The sequence below is a fragment of the Astyanax mexicanus genome, chromosome 22 (genome assembly GCF_023375975.1).
Source record: "Astyanax mexicanus isolate ESR-SI-001 chromosome 22, AstMex3_surface, whole genome shotgun sequence".
In the NCBI taxonomy this organism is placed as follows: domain Eukaryota; kingdom Metazoa; phylum Chordata; class Actinopteri; order Characiformes; family Acestrorhamphidae; genus Astyanax; species Astyanax mexicanus.
Genome location: NC_064429.1, coordinates 38,149,017 through 38,166,571, shown reverse-complemented (window position 1 = coordinate 38,166,571; position 17,555 = coordinate 38,149,017). Strand labels below are relative to the sequence as shown.

Sequence of the window (17,555 nt, the reverse complement as noted above, 5' to 3'; positions counted from 1 at the left end):
CCAACATCTAGTAGATGTTCTTCTCTGGTCAGTACAGACAGGTACTCCAACAAAAGCAGGATAAACTCTTATAAATGTTGCTTCAATTCAGAACAAACAAAAATAGGTACCACTTTAAAATAAGACGACATTTATAAAGGGTTTATAAATGGTTTATTAATTGTTTATTAATGGTTACTAATCAGTTATAACTCATAATTAGAAAGGGCAACAGTATAGATGGCTGTGGGTTCACTATTTGGCAAACAACAGGTCATTGTTGCCCTTCTGATTATGTGTTATGACTGATTATTAATGATTTTAAAGGCATTTACAACTTAATTAGTAACCATTAATAAACTAATTATAAACCATTTATAAACCCTTTATAAAGGTAGTTTTATTTTAAAGTTGTACCCAAAAATATATTACTTTGGGTCTGTAAAAGACCAACAGTAAAAACTAGAAAAAAAGAAAAAGTTTGTAAACGAACTTGGAAAAGTTTGCTAATAACATTAAGATTTTAAAATGGTTGCTAAGGTATTTCTGTCTGAAGAGTGTGAAGAAAAGAGTGGTTGCTATGCTCTTGACTTTAAGCTAAATGTTAAAGTCCAAAAAAATCCCAGGTCATTGCTAATTAGCTGCTGTGGTGTTGCTATAGTTTACCAAGTGGTTGTTAAGGTGTTCCAAATGGTCATAAAGATGTTGTTCAGTGGTTGCAAGGTGGTTGCCATTACATCTGTGGTGGTTCCTAATGTGTTGCTATGGTTTAGCAAGTGGTTATTAAGGTGTTGTTAAGTCATTGCTATGGAATGCCTGGGAATTGATAATGTTTTGCTGAGATGTTGCCAAGTGATTGCTAAGGTATTCCAAGTGGTTGCTAAGGTGTTGATAGGCAGTTGTTAGGCAGTTGCTATCATATATAAAATTATTGACAAGGTGTTTCTATGCCATTGCTAGGGTGTTCCAGTTGATCATTAACATGTTGTTAAGTGGTTGCAAGGTGGTTGCCATCACATCTGTGGTGGTGGCTAATGTATTGTTAAGGGGTTGCTATCATATTTGTGGTGGTTGCTATGTGTTGCTGACATATTCCATGAGGTTGCTAAGGAATAGTTGCTGATTATTCCAAGTAGTTGGTAAGGTGTTGATAGGTTGTTGCTAGAAAGTTGCTATGATGTATAAAATTATTGAGAAAGTGTTGTGAGGCAGTTGCTAAGGTGTTCCAGATGGTCGTTAAGATGTTCTTAACTGGTTGCAAGGTGGTTGCTATCACATCTGTGGTGGTTCCTAATGTGTTGCCATGGTTTACCAAGTGGTTGTTAAGGTGTTGTTATGTTGTTGCTATGGAAGCTGCTGAGATGTTTCTAGGCAGTTGCTTATTATTCCAAGTGGTTACTAAGGTGTTGATAGGCAGTTGCTATCATATATAAAATGATTGACACAGTGTTGCTAGGCAGTTGCTAAGGTCTTACTAATGTGTTGATAGACAGTTGCTACCATATTCCAGGTTGTTGCTGAGGTTTTGCTAAAAAGTTGCTAAGGTATTGCAAGAGGTTGTTAAGGTTTGCCAATTGGATACTAGGCAGTTGCCATCATATCTGAAGTGGTTGCTAATGTCTTGCTAACTAAGACGGTGCTATCATATGTGTAGTGGTTGCTAATCTGTTGCTAGGCAGTTGCTAAAATATTCCATTTGGTTGCTAGGGTGTTGCTAGGTGGTTGCTATCATACTGTATCTGTGGTGGTTGCTAAGGCATTATTAGGCATTTGCTAGGGTATTCTAAGTGGTTGCTAAGGTGTTGCCAGTTGGTTGCTAAGCGGCTTTTCCAAGCCAACTTAATGAACATATTGTGGAATGAATAGAACTGAGGGTGACCAGATAATTATTAATCCAGCATTTTCTCATCACACAGAAAGGAGGATTTCCTGAACATAACTGGCAACCCGTCCTCTCACTGGGAGCTGTGTTTACAGTGGGACACGCAGTGCTGAGCATCAGAGAGGAGCTGTCACACTGAGTGTATCAGGTGACACACACACACACACACACTTATACACACTCATTTGAAACACTTTCGAGGGTTCTTCACCTTTCACACACACCTTTAGATGTCCTGTCAACCTGGGTGGTACACCACAGGTACAGAATTACCAACACACACACACACACACAAACACACACACTTATATATATACAGTTCTGCAAAAAATAAATGTCCACTTACAAATGATGAGTTTCTTTAATTAGAAAACCTCTGGCATATAATTAGCAGGAGTAAAGCAGCGTAAAGTTATCCAAAAGCAGTGTGTAAGACTGGTGGAGGAGAACATGATGCCAAGATGCATGAAAAAAAACTGTGATTAAAAACCACCAGGATTATTCCACCAAATATTGATTATTTCTGAACTCTTAAAACATGTAAACACTTATATACAGTACATATGACACTACACTAATATAAACACACTAATACACACATACAGGAAAACACACACACACACACACAGACACACAGACATACAAACTTATACAGACAAACACACACACACACACGTACGTACATATACACTCTTATAAACACACACACATATATAAGTGCGCAGTGTGGTCTATTTCTTGCATTGGCTTAAATAATACACACTCTCTAATACACACACCCTCTAACACACACTCTAACACACTTTCACACACACACACACACTCCAGCGCCATGCCTCATTACTGCTGCAGCTTTGATGGGATTCAGGGTGTGTTTACTGATGCAAATTAGTCCACAGTGAGTCTGCCCAAGATCAACCAGCATGCAGAGGAATGTGTGTGTGTGTGTGCCAGAGAGAGAGAGTGTGTGTGTGTGTGTGTGTGTGTGTGTGTGTGTGTGAGAGAGAGAGAGTGTGTGTGTGTGGGGGGGGGGGGGGGGATGGTGTGTAGCATTCTTTTCTACCTTTTTCCCTTTTATCTTTCCTTCCACTTTCTGTCATTCTGTCATTCACTCTCTCTCTCTCTCTCTCTCTCTCTCTCTCTCTCTCTCTCTCTCTCTCTCTCTCTTTCTTTCTTTCTTTCTTTCTTTGATGCTCAGAGTTAATGTATTATGTATGTATATGGATGCAGTATGTGGATTAGCATTAAACGTCTCTGTAAAAGATGTGATGTAGAGTGGAATCATTTGTTGCTCTATTGAACAGGCTCTCAAGCGTTTAAAGCAACGTACCACCCATGATCCAACCTCTATAGCTCTTACCCAATCTGTAAATAACTGATTATTGTTCATAAATGCATTTTGTTTATTGTTTGTAAATGCAGTATGCATACATGCATATATTACATTTTCTCAGTTGATCTGGTGTACCACCCTGAAATGCATTGTGTACCACTGCTGGTACATTTGCCACTGAGAACCACTGCTCTAATATATCATAACTGAATCTGAATTTTGGACTGTTTGCTGAGAACAGTCTGGATGGTCCATTTCTTATCCTTATAAGCAAGTCAGTTTAAAATAATGAGAGACCAACATACTGGAACCTAAATGTCAACCATTTCAGAAATATATATATATTTTTAATTCACTGATAAAATCTGAAAAAAAAAAACATTGTGAACGATTTATTGTGTTTGACTAAATAATGTGTTTGATTTTTACTTTGTTATGGCAACTGCGCAGATCACCACAGTAACTTTGGATTGGCCTTACCCGTTAACATGCTGGCCGTCCTCCACTTTCAACACAGCAAGCAAGCTGATTGGCTGCTTTTGCTGAATGATGGAACTTTTGACGTCAAATTCATGTCTTTGTGAGGGGTCAAAAACAAACCTAATGTTTTATACATAAAAAGGACTAAATTCAACTGGAAAATGAGAAAATAATTTGACTTAATAATGCACTAAAACATGACTTTTTAGATTTTTGTGGCTGCTGCTCCTGCGCAGATCTCCAAAGCAATAGGGGCTTAATATGAAGGTTTTGTTGAGTACAGTAGTAGTAAGTAGTGTTAGTGAATGTAGTAACTCTGTATTGTACAGCTGGTTGGTGAAGGTTTGCGAGAGCAGCTGCCCTGTAGCGCTTTCTCTGAGTGTTAGAGTGACGTCCTGATTCAGGACCCTGGAGCTGAATAATGACGGGACAGACAGCAGCGAGACAGCTGGTGATGAATGGTGTAGAAGTGATTCTCCTACCGGGCTTTTACTCACAAACACAGCGTACCTCCAATCATATCCTGCAGCATTTCTAGTGCACATCAACATCCGTTTAATACCAGCTTAACAGTTTATTAGCTCTAATTTTAGTTTCTAAAAATGTATAACTTTTTTAACAAATAGATGCAAGTGTAAACGTCCCTGTAATAAGAGTATGAAAAGTCTTGGTTCTTATTTTAATTTAAATAGTTTTGCTTATCATTCAAAGTATAAAGAGTTTTGGTTGAAATTCTAATTGAACAAATTTTGCTTCTAATCTAATTTAATGATTTCTGGTTCTAATTCTAAGTTATAAAGGGTTTTGGTTCTAATTCTAATTCAAATAGTTTTGATTCTAATTCTAATTAAAAGAGTTTTGCTTCTAATTCTAATTGAAAGACTTTTCCTTTTAATTCTAATTGAAAAAGTTTTAGTTCTAATCCTACGTTAAAAAAGAGTTTTGGTTGTAATTCTAATGTAATGTGCTTATCATTCTAATTTAAAATGAGTTTTGGTTTTAATTTAATTTAAGTTTTATTTAAGTTTAGCTTCTAACTCTAACTTAAAGGGTATTGGTTCTAATTCTAATTTAGTATGAGTTTTAGTTTTAATCCTAATTTAAAGAGTTTGGTTATAATTCCAATTGAAAGGTTTGAATCCCATTGTAGAGGCTCATTTGACAGCCCTAATGTCCCTACTGTGAATAAACACAGATTTTACAAGTTTAATTCACTGATTGGCTGAAGCTGCAGTGGAGGGCATGGCCTCCACAGGGGGTGGAAGATGGTCCATGAGGGAGGTGTTGATACAGGTCTGCGGGGGGCATCCTGAGGAGGAAACTGCCCCCATGGGGTCAAACAGAAACAGGAGAAAGTGGGAAGCTTTGCAGATTGACATCTCTGTGTGATAAGGACAGAATCAGGCTTAAATATAAAAATAATAAATAAATATAAAAAGCAGTTTTTAATGATAATTTTAATCGTGTATGGCCCTGTGTGAAAAACTGTTTGCCCCAAAACCTACTAACTAGGTTATGCTGGTGTGTTTTGGGTCATTGTCCTGCTGCAGAACCCAAGTACACCTGAACTGATGGCCAGATATTCTCCTTCAGGATTTTCTGCTTCCATCTATTATAGGGTACAAGTTGCCCAGGTCCTGAAGCAACAAAGCATCCCCAGTGTGTACAGTAGTAAAGTTGTAGTAAAGAGGTATTAGTGAATATAGTAACTCTGTATTGTAGTAGAGAAGTGGGCGGAGCTTCTTCTGGTCATGGTGAACATAAGGCTTGTGTTGTGTACAGTAGTAAAGTTGTAGTAAAGTGGTATTAGTGAATATAGTAACTCTGTATTGTAGTAGAGAAGTGGGCGGAGCTTCTTCTGGTCATGGTGATCATAAGGCTTGTGTTGAGTACAGTAGTAAAGTTGTAGTAAAGTGGTATTAGTGAATATAGTAACTCTGTATTGTAGTAGAGAAGTGGGCGGAGCTTCTTCTGGTCATGGTGAACATACAGTAAGGCTTGTGTTGTGTACAGTAGTAAAGTTGTAGTAAAGTGGTATTAGTGAATATAGTAACTCTGTATTGTAGTAGAGAAGTGGGCGGAGCTTCTTCTGGTCATGGTGAACATAAGGCTTGTGTTGTGTACAGTAGTAAAGTTGTAGTAAAGTGGTATTAGTGAATATAGTAACTCTGTATTGTAGTAGAGAAGTGGGCGGAGCTTCTTCTGGTCATGGTGATCATAAGGCTTGTGTTGAGTACAGTAGTAAAGTTGTAGTAAAGTGGTATTAGTGAATATAGTAACTCTGTATTGTAGTAGAGAAGTGGGCGGAGCTTCTTCTGGTCATGGTGAACATACAGTAAGGCTTGTGTTGTGTACAGTAGTAAAGTTGTAGTAAAGTGGTATTAGTGAATATAGTAACTCTGTATTGTAGTAGAGAAGTGGGCGGAGCTTCTTCTGGTCATGGTGAACATAAGGCTTGTGTTGTGTACAGTAGTAAAGTTGTAGTAAAGTGGTATTAGTGAATATAGTAACTCTGTATTGTAGTAGAGAAGTGGGCGGAGCTTCTTCTGGTCATGGTGAACATAAGGCTTGTGTTGTGTGCAGTAGTAAAGTTGTAGTAAAGTGGTATTAGTGAATATAGTAACTCTGTATTGTAGTAGAGAAGTGGGCGGAGCTTCTTCTGGTCATGGTGAATATACAGTAAGGCTTGTGTTGTGTGCAGTAGTAAAGTTGTAGTAAAGTGGTATTAATGATAATAGTGAATATAGTGAATTAGTGAGTATAGTAGCTCTGTGTTGTAGAGGTTGATTGATGTTTCTCTGAGGGTGGAATATTTTATATAAGTGAATTATTAAATATTAAACGCTGGAACGGGAGGTAGTGGTGAAAGATGGTGCGAGGGGTGATGCTGCAGGTGTTGCTGTTTGTGTTTGATATGTGTTCAGGCTGGCACGGCTGATGATGGTGATGTTTTTGCGGAGGAATCTGATGATGTTTCCTCCCTTCAGCTGACTCCAGGTGTGAGTGATTGTGAGTTGTAGATTGTAAACAGCCTCAAGGTGGTGAATTCCTGCTACAAACCCCTCCAGCTTTCTTCCTTCCTCTCCGACTCTCAACTTCATTCAGTATAAACTGAGCTGAAGTCATTTCTTTGAGGTCTGGAAGTAAAAAAGTAAGAGAGCACTTAAAAATTATGAGTTTCTTTGATTTTACCAAATATAAAACCTCTGGAATATAATCAAGAGGAAGATGGATGATCACAAACCATCAAACCACCAAACTGAACTGCTTGAATTTTTACACCAGGAGTAAAGCAGCATAAAGTTATCCAAAAGCAGTGAGTAAGACTGGTGGAGGAGAACATGATGCCAAGATACATAATAAAACTGTGATTTAAAAACCAACCAGGGTTATTCCACCAAATATTGATTTCTGAACTCTTAATATGAACTTGTTTTCTTTGCATTACTTGAGGTCTAACATATAGCAGTTAGAGGGAAGGCATCTCTGTGGATCTAGATAAAGCATTATGTGAATGAACTCAACATCTATTAAGCTTTATGAAACAGATCTCACCAATAATGTTAAGAACAGCAAATGCAAATATATTATAATGCATTATATCGCTTTGTGACATAAAGCTTTATACTGTGGGGTTATAACTTTTTATGTTTGAGATTATAAACATTTCTGTATAGTTAGAATGTCACATCTGGTGCTGTTAGCTCCTCTGTTTCTCACGCACCCAGCTCTGACAGAGGTTCTCAGTCTAACAACTACATTACCCAGAACGCACCACCCGCTGACACGCACACACCCAGTCACACGTCACCTCACCTGCTCCAACCAGGAAGCCCCGAATATTAGTCTGGCACTATTTAAGGACACCTCTCACACACTTCTGTGCCGGGTATTGTTGGATTTTCCTCATTACTAAGCGTTACTCTCTATTGTCTCTGTTATCTTCGTGTATGACCTTGTTTTGTTTTTTCTCGACGCCGATTTTTGGATTATCTCTGATTGTGGATATTTTTGTGTATGACCTGGACTGTTTCACGTTTTTTGATTTTGGATTACCTCTGATGTTGGCCTGCTTGTGTTTGAACTCTGGACTGTATCTCACTCATGGTATGGTTATCCCTACGTTGCTTCTGTTTACCGGTGCTCTAACCTTGTTTGTACGACTACCCTTTTTTCTACCTGCTATTTTAATAAACAACCCGTTTTACTGCATCTGCGAGTGTCTGTATTCTGTGCACACCATGACAGAATACCCGGCCTCTCTCGATCAGACAGCAGATGCGGATATGCTAAGATCAGGGTTGTTTAATCAAGGCAGATTGCTCGGTCAGCACCAGCAAACACTCGCCGGTGTGACCCACGCTGTTACTGAGTTAGCTAGCCAGCAAGCTAACCAGCAGCAGCAGCTCTCTAGCATTCTCGAGCACCTCAAGGGCTTAGCTGTAGCTAACGCTAGCCCTGTAGCTAACACTAGCACCATTAGCTCTCCTGTCTCCGGCTTTCAGGTGTGCAAGCCGGAGTATTTTGATGGTTCCCCGGAGAAATGCAGCGGATTTCTCTTACAATGCTCCGTATTTTTTAGTAACGCTTCTCCCGCCTCAGACAAAGCTAAGATCGGCTTTATTATTTCGAGGCTGTCTGGTAAAGCACTCGACTGGGCTACGGCGGTTTGGGACACCATTTCTGAAACCAGCTATTCGGAGTTTTTGACTTTGTTTCGAGCAGTTTTTGATCACTCACGCTACGGACAATCCTCTGGAGAGCTTCTACTGGCGTTAAAACAAGGTCAAAAAACTGTTGCTTCATATGCCATGGAGTTTCGCACTCTGGCAGCTGGCAGTGGCTGGAACAACGCTGCACTCATCTCTGTGTTCAAGAATGGACTTAACCCTGAAGTTTTGAAGGAGTTAGCATGCAAGGATGAATCCCTTACCTTGGATCAGCTGATTTCCCTCTCCATTCGGTTAGACCAGCTGCTCTCTCGCCAAACCAAGACCAACCTCCACGTACAACCCACTCCAGCAGAGCTACCTCACGCTTCATCAGACTCCACAGTGGAACCCATGGATGTTCAAAAGTCCAGATTGTCTCCAGCGGAACGCCAACGCCGCATTCGGTTCCATCTTTGTCTCTACTGTGGAGAGGCTGGGCATCGCAAAGCTGCATGTGGTCTCCTGACCCGATCCGTGAAGGCTCCAGCCCTGGGAAAGCGCGTGGGGGGCTCTCCACGCGCTAACGTGGTACGTAATTCTATCTCTAATCACAAAGCTAAATGTTTTACGTTACCCGTTATTATCTCTTCACCCACTGGTATGTTCTGTGTCCCAGCGCTTGTAGATTCCGGGTCGGAGGGGAACTTCATCAGTTGGGACCTGGTCAAGGAACATGGCATCCCTACCCGTGACCTGCGCCGTCCCATTTCTATTCACGCGGTGGATGGGAAAACTGTACGCTCCAAGGCTATCACTCGTCAGACACTTCCCGTCGCTCTTCAAGCCAGCGCTCTGCATCACGAGGAACTGCCCCTGTTTGTGCTTCCCTGCTCTGAACACCCGGTGATTTTGGGCATGCCATGGCTCAAGTTTCATGATCCTGTGGTTTCCTGGACTGATGGTGATATTACGGTTTGGTCTCCCTCTTGTTATGAACATTGTTTAGCTCTTAATGAGTTAGCTTTACAGTCTACCTCGGTAGAAAGTCCTGACGCAGTAGATACTCCTGTTATCCCCTCTGAATACTCTGATTTTCTTGATGTCTTTAGCAAAGCCAATGCCACTAAATTGCCTCCACACCGTCCTTATGACTGTGCTATAGATCTAGTGGAGGGAGCTACGCTGCCCAAAGCTAGAGTCTATCCCCTCACCCTCGATGAAGAGAAGGCTATGGCAGACTATGTTGAGGAGGCACTCGCTCAGGGTTTCATCCGCCCGTCTAAATCTCCGGTTGGTTCAGGGTTCTTCTTTGTCAAGAAGAAAGACGGGGGGTTGAGACCCTGTATAGACTACCGTGGGCTTAATGACATAACTAAGAAATTTGCGTATCCGTTACCCCTCATACCCAGCGCTCTCGAGCAACTTCGTGAAGCTTCCTTTTTTACGAAATTAGACTTACGCAGCGCGTATAATTTAATTCGTATCCGTGAGGGTGACGAGTGGAAGACTGCCTTTACCACTACTAATGGGCACTACGAATATTTAGTGATGAGTTTCGGTCTCGCTAACGCCCCGGCAGTCTTCCAGTCATTCATGAATGACATATTTAGGGATATGATTGGGAAATACGTCGTCCTATTTATAGACGACATTCTGATTTATTCAGCTGATTTTGAGTCTCACGTGATCCACGTACGTTCCGTTCTCCAACGCTTACTGGAGAATAGCCTTTATGCCAAAGCAGAGAAATGCGAATTTCACCGTCAACAAGTCTCCTTTCTCGGCTATGTTATTAGCTCCCAAGGCGTCCTGATGGACGACACCAAGGTTTCAGCTGTCACTGACTGGCCCGTTCCGCAGTCTATTAAGGATCTCCAGCGCTTTTTAGGTTTCGCAAATTTCTATAGGCGATTTATCCGCAATTTCAGTGGTATAGCTGCCCCTCTTACTGCTCTGACCAAGAAAGCCACTAAGATCCTGAATTGGTCCCCCGAAGCTGAGCAAGCTTTTAATAAGCTTAAAGCTGCATTTGTGTCCGCGCCTATACTAGCTCACCCTAAGCCCGAACTCCCGTTCGTTGTCGAGGTCGACGCTTCTGATACTGGGGTAGGGGCTGTTTTGTCACAGCGTAGTGGGTTTCCGCCTAAAATGCATCCCATAGCCTTCTTTTCACGAAAAATGTCTCCTGCGGAGCGCAACTACGGCATAGGGGATAGAGAGCTTCTTGCTGTCAAACTGGCTCTCGAAGAATGGCGTCACTGGCTGGAGGGGGCCGCGCACCCATTTACTGTTATCACTGATCACAAGAATCTCGAGTATTTACGCTCTGCCAAACGTCTTAATCCTCGCCAAGCTCGTTGGTCATTATTTTTCTCTAGATTCGATTTCTCTATTTCGTTTCGCCCTGGCAACCGTAACACTAAGGCAGACGCGCTATCCCGAGTCTATACTGCTCCGGATAGCGCATCTCAGTCTTCCGAACCTGAACGCATTCTTCCTCCGGCCGTCAAAATTGCAGCTATTCGCTGGGAATTAGATGATCTCATTCAACAGAGTGTAGCGCACTCACCACCTCCTGAGGGGTGTCCCTCTCACAAAACTTTCGTTCCTGAACAATTCAGAGATCGTCTTATTAGCTGGGCTCACTCTGCTCTCACCTCGGGCCATCCCGGCGTTACGCGCACTCTGCAGCTAGTATCAGCTCGCTATTGGTGGGAAACCATGCGAGCTGACATACACGCTTTCGTCTCCTCCTGTTCCGTTTGTGCTCAATGCAAAACCCCAAAAACCCTTCCAGCCGGTAAGCTTGTTCCTCTACCTGTACCAGAAAGACCCTGGTCTCACATAGCTGTAGATTTCGTCACCGATTTACCTGTCTCCGAGGGTTACACCACAGTACTCACTGTTGTGGATAGATTTTCCAGGGGGGTTAAGTTTATTCCTTTCTCTGCCCTGCCCACTGCACTTCAAACTGCACAAGCCATTTACACACACGTGTTTAGACATTATGGTATTCCAGAGGATATTCTCTCTGATCGGGGCCCTCAGTTTACTTCCAGGGTTTGGAAAGCATTTTTTGAACATTTGGGTGTTCATGTTAGTTTAACCTCAGGGTTCCATCCCACTAGTAACGGTCAATGTGAACGTGTTAATCAAGAATTAGGCAAGTTTCTCCGTCTGTACTGTTATAAGCACCCCTCTGACTGGTCTCGGTTCCTTATATGGGCTGAGATTGCGCAGAATTCTCTCACTAACTCCACTTCTGGTCTCACACCGTTTCAGTGCGTTCTGGGTTACCAACCTCCGTTAGCTCCGTGGACAGCCGTGTCCTCTGAGGTTCCTGCGGTGGACGACTGGATGAAGCGGAGCGAGCAGGTGTGGGAGGAAACTCACCAGCAGGTTTCGGAGGCGTTACGCAAATACAAGGAGCAGTCCGACAGACACCGAGGCAGTACCCCCCAGTATCAACCCGGGGATCGAGTGTGGTTGTCCACCCGGGACTTGAGGTTTGAGGGGGAGTGCAGGAAACTTCTGCCTAAGTATATTGGGCCTTTCAAGGTTTTGTCTCAAATTAACGAAGTTACTTATAAGATTGAACTTCCAGCCCAGTATAGAGTCCATAATTCATTCCATGTATCTCTCCTGAAACCTCTTGTCCCAGGTCCACTCGCAGAGGGTCTTCCGGATGACGTACCGCCCGCGGCTGTGGAGGGGGAGGCTTCATCCACCTACGCGGTGAAAGAGGTGCTGGATTCTCGCAGGCGCGGCGGTGGGCTCCAGTATCTCATTGAGTGGGAGGGCTACGGCCCCGAGGAGCGCTCTTGGGTTGCTGCCAGTGATGTGCTGGATCCGGCTCTTTTGGCTGAATTTCATGCTAGTCATCCGGGCAAACCTGCTCCTAGACCCCGTGGGCGTCCCAAGCGCTCACTTTCCTCGTCGGTTCCGGTTCATCGGGGTTCCCAGCTCCGCAACCCCCGCCTGTCCGGCACCTCTGTGGCTACTCCTGTTCCTCCCGCCGGTACTCCCTGTCCGTCGGGTGGTCGTCGTCGTGGTCGTCCTCGTTCCGTTCCCGTTCCGACTCCCTCGGGGGGAGGTACTGTCACATCTGGTGCTGTTAGCTCCTCTGTTTCTCACGCACCCAGCTCTGACAGAGGTTCTCAGTCTAACAACTACATTACCCAGAACGCACCACCCGCTGACACGCACACACCCAGTCACACGTCACCTCACCTGCTCCAACCAGGAAGCCCCGAATATTAGTCTGGCACTATTTAAGGACACCTCTCACACACTTCTGTGCCGGGTATTGTTGGATTTTCCTCATTACTAAGCGTTACTCTCTATTGTCTCTGTTATCTTCGTGTATGACCTTGTTTTGTTTTTTCTCGACGCCGATTTTTGGATTATCTCTGATTGTGGATATTTTTGTGTATGACCTGGACTGTTTCACGTTTTTTGATTTTGGATTACCTCTGATGTTGGCCTGCTTGTGTTTGAACTCTGGACTGTATCTCACTCATGGTATGGTTATCCCTACGTTGCTTCTGTTTACCGGTGCTCTAACCTTGTTTGTACGACTACCCTTTTTTCTACCTGCTATTTTAATAAACAACCCGTTTTACTGCATCTGCGAGTGTCTGTATTCTGTGCACACCATGACATAGAAAGTCTTATGTCAAGTGTTATAAATGGTTATGAATGGTTTATGAGGGTTTATAAATGGTTTATGAGGTAATGCTGTAGTACTGGATGCAGTCCTCCTGGTGGACGATGGTTTCCGGTTGAGAGTACGCTGTGTGTAAAATTTGTAAATTGTAAAGCATCCTTGGGTTTCTGGAAAGGCGCTATATTGAACTTCATTCGTTCATTCATGAAGCTTTACGAATGCATTTATAATGCTTTATAGATACCTGATTCATAGAAAGTTTTACCATTCATTGTTTTTTGACTATAGCTTTAACAGTTTTGAGTATAAAATTATTTTTTCTGATTCTATTCTTCATTTCCCGAGAGTAGAGTTGAGGAACAGTGCTCTACGTGTCTGGTCGGGTTGGGTTGGTGTTTTTTGGGTTTGGGTCGAGTGCCAGGAGGATGCAGGTGTGGCCCGGTTCTCCTTACAGTGATGATACTGTCTGTCCTCACATTAAACTTAGACCTCAGCAGAAAACCATCCCTGACCCACCGGCTGCTCAGCCTGATCTCTCTTTCTGTTTTCACTCGTTTGCTTCGAGCAAAACTCGTTGGCAGGAAACTCATCTCTATCTCTAAAGCTGAAGATTGAGGACATCTGTAGTTAATAAAATGATAATAAAACATTTGGGTTCTAATCCTAATGTAGAAGTTCTTCTAATTACAAATTATGTTTGCTAACGCTTTATAATTTAGAGGGTAAATACTGTGTACTTATAGAGTAAGAACGGTAAAACACTGTACACTACATAATACAGATGCTCCCTGTTGTTTCTGAGTACTTACTGAGTAAATACTGAGTACTTATAGAGTAAGAACGGTAAAACACTGTACACTACATAATACAGCCCCACACTCCCTGTTGTTTCTGAGTAAATACTGAGTAAATACTGAGTACTTATAGTATAAGAACAGTAAAACACTGTACACTACATAATACAGCCCAACGCTCCCTGTTGTTTCTGAGTAATTACTGAGTAAATACTGAGTACTTATAGAGTAAGAGCAGTAAAACACTAACTACTATATAGTACAGCCCGACGCTCCCTGTTGTTTCTGAGTAATTACTGAGTAAATACTGAGTACTTATAGAGTAAGAGCAGTAAAACACTAACTACTATATAGTACAGCCCGACGCTCCCTGTTGTTTCTGAGTAAATACTGAGTAAATATTGTGTACTTATAGAGTAAGAACAGTAAAACAAAGTCAAAGTCAAAGTGGTTTTTATTGTCATTTCAGCTATATACAGAGTACACAGTGAAACGAAACAACGTTCCTCCAAGGACCATGGTGCACATAAACACAGTGTAGACAGAACAATAGTGCAACAGTACAAAAGTGCAGACAGACAATACAACACAATACAGACAAAGAATAATAAATAACAAGACAGTGTGCAAATTATGCAGTGTGCAAAAAAGACCAGTGAGGTAGTAATTACCTCTATTACACAGTGTGCAATAGAGTCCAGTGAGGTAGTAGGGTTTTTAGTGCTTTCCATTTTCTGGGGTAAGTGGGGTAAGAGTGTGTGTGCATGTACAGAAAAACCATCAGTTCAGTCTCTGCAGTTAAGGAGTCTGATGGCTTGGAGGTAGAAGCTGTTGCATAATCTGGTCGTGCTGGACCGGATGCTGCGGTACCTTCTTCCCGAAGGCAGGAGGGAGAACAGTTCGTGTGAGGGATGGGTGGGGTCATTCACAATGCTGGGTGCTTTGCGGATGCTGCGGGTGGTGTAAATGTCCGTGATGGAGGGGAGAGAGACGCCGATGATCCTCTCAGCTGTCCTCACAATACGCTGGAGGGTCTTGCGGTCAGAGACGGTGCAGGTCCCAAACCAGGCAGTGATGCAGCTGCTCAGGATGCTCTCAATGGTCCCTCTATAGAAGAGTGTGAGGATGGGTGGAGGGAGACGGGCCTTTCTCAGCTTCCGGAGGAAGTAGAGACGCTGCTGGGCTTTCTTGGCTGTAGAGCTGGTGTTCAGGGTCCAGGTGAGGTTATCTGCTAAGTGGACACCAAGGAACTTGGTGCTCTTAACAATCTCCACAGAGGACCCGTCGATGTTGAGTGGAGAGTGGGTGTGTTGTGCTCTCCTGAAGTCAACAACCATTTCCTTTGTCTTGTCCACATTCAGGTGAAGGTTGTTGACTGTACACCAGTCTGTCAGCCGCTGCACCTCCTCTCTGTATGCTGACTCGTCACCTTTGGTGATGAGACCCAGCACGGTTGTATCATCGGCAAACTTGATAAAGCTGTTAGAACTGTGTTTTGCAGCACAGTCATGAGTCAGCAGGGTGAACAGCAGAGGACTCAGGACACTGCCCTGGGGGGCCCCAGTGTTCAGTGTGATGGTGCTGGAGGTGCTGCCCCTGAACCGGACTGACTGGGGTCTCCCCGTCAGAAAGTCCAGGATCCAGTTGCAGAGGGGGGTGTTGAGGCCGAGCGAGCTTAGCTTCCTGATGAGGTTCTGTGGGATGATGGTGTTGAATGCTGAACTGAAGTCTATGAACAGCATTCTGACGTAAGTGTCCTTCTTCTTCAGGTGGGTGAGGGAGAGATGAAGGGTGGTGGTGATGGCATCGTCCGTGCAGCGATTGGGACGATACGCAAACTGCAGGGGGTCCAGTGAGGAGGGCAGTTGTGTCTTGATGTTCCTCATGACTAGCCTCTCGAAGCACTTCATGATGATGGGTGTAAGTGCAACGGGACGGTAGTCATTGAGGCAGGACACTGTGGACTTCTTCGGCACGGGGACGATGGTGGTGGACTTGAGGCACGCTGGGACAGTGGCGCTGCACAGGGAGATGTTGAAGATGTCCGTGAGAACATCTGTCAGCTGGTCTGCGCACTCCCTGAGCACTCTGCCGGGGATGTTGTCTGGTCCTGCAGCTTTTCGTGGGTTGACTCTGCGCAGAGTGTTCCTCACATCCACTGCAGTTAGGCACAACACCTGCTCGTCCGGCTTGGGCGTGGTCTTTCTCGCCATCATGTTGTTTTGTGCCTCAAACCGTGCATAAAATTTGTTTAGGGCATCAGGGAGGGAGGCATCACGTTCACAGGACGGTGGCATTGTCCTGTAGTTGGTGATTGCCTGGATGCCCTGCCACATGCGCCGCGCGTCACCCGTGTCCTTGAAGTGGCTGTGGATTCTCTGGGCGTGTGCGCGCTTTGCCTCTCTGATGGCTCTTGACAGGTCGGCTCTCGCTTTCCTCAGGGCCACCTTGTCACCCACTCTGAAGGCGGAGTCGCGGGTCCTCAGCAGCGCACGTACCTCAGCAGTCATCCAAGGCTTCTGGTTTGGGCGTGTAGTGATGGTCTTGGAGACAGTGACATCATCAATACACTTGCTGATGTAGCCAGTGACTGATGCTGCATACTCCTCCAAATCAACAGAATCGCCTTCAGTAGCAGCCTCCCTAAACATGTCCCATGCAGTGCACTCAAAACAGTCCTGAAGGGCAGAGATGGAGCCTGCCGGCCAGGTTTTCACCTGCTTCTGAACTGGTCTGGAGCGTCTGATGAGTGGTGTGTATGTTGGTGTCAGCCAAACACACATGTGATCCGAGAAAGCGAGGTGGGGGCGGGGCTCCGCCCGGTACGCGCTGGGGATGTTTGTGTAAACAAGATCCAGCACGCTCGCTCCTCTCGTTGCAAAGTCCACATGTTGATGGAATTTAGGGAGCACTGACTTGAGATTTGCATGGTTGAAATCTCCGGCGATAATAAACAGTCCGTCTGGGTGTTTGTTCTGCAGATCGCTGATAGTCCGATAGAGTTCACACAGAGCCTCTTTAGCATTAACACCAATGCTAGCGCTGGGTGGAATGTAGACAGCAGCTATTAGCACGGCGGAGAACTTCCGTACTAAATAAAAAGGTCTGCACTTGACTATCAGGAACTCCACCAGCGGAGAGCAGCGGCTCTCTTTCCGCGCTTACGCTTACGCTCGCACCGCTTGCGATGGCACTTCCGCTGGGCTCCGGCGTCAGGAAACACCGCGGGCTGGCGGCCTGGGTCTCTTAGCAGGCTAAGCTCAAGTAGCGTCTGCAGAACCTCGTCCGGTAGCGTGTTTTCTGGCTGGTTTCTCCACTGTAGCAGGGTCTGGCGGTGGTAGAACATGTGCACGGGTGTTCCGATGCACATATTTGCAGGAAATAAACAAAAAAAAAACGACAAATAGTAACACAAAAGCACCATTTAACGGACCCGGAGCGGCCGCTGCGTGTTAACGCGCCGCCATCTTAGTCTGAGCATCTAACTACTATATAGTACAGCCCGACGCTCCCTGTTGTTTCTGAGTAAATACTGAGTAAATATTGTGTACTTATAGAGTAAGAGCAGTAAAACACTGTACACTGCATAATACAGCCCAATGCTCCCTGTTGTTTCTGAGTAATTAGTGAGTAAATATTGTGTACTTATAGAGTAAGAACAGTAAAAATCAGGTGAGGTTTGTGTTTATTAACCATTAATATAAATCATTGTGGTTTCTGTCTATTAATGAAAAACATTTTCTTTAAAATCTCAGCATTTCTGATTGTG

General features: G+C 44.0%; 1 protein-coding gene across 1 annotated transcript in view; it reads left to right on the top strand.

Annotated features, from left to right (window-relative positions):
• txnrd2.2 (thioredoxin reductase 2, tandem duplicate 2) overlaps positions 1-17,555 on the top strand; it is a 427,445-nt gene that overhangs the window by 179,508 nt on the left and 230,382 nt on the right. The window lies entirely within an intron of this gene.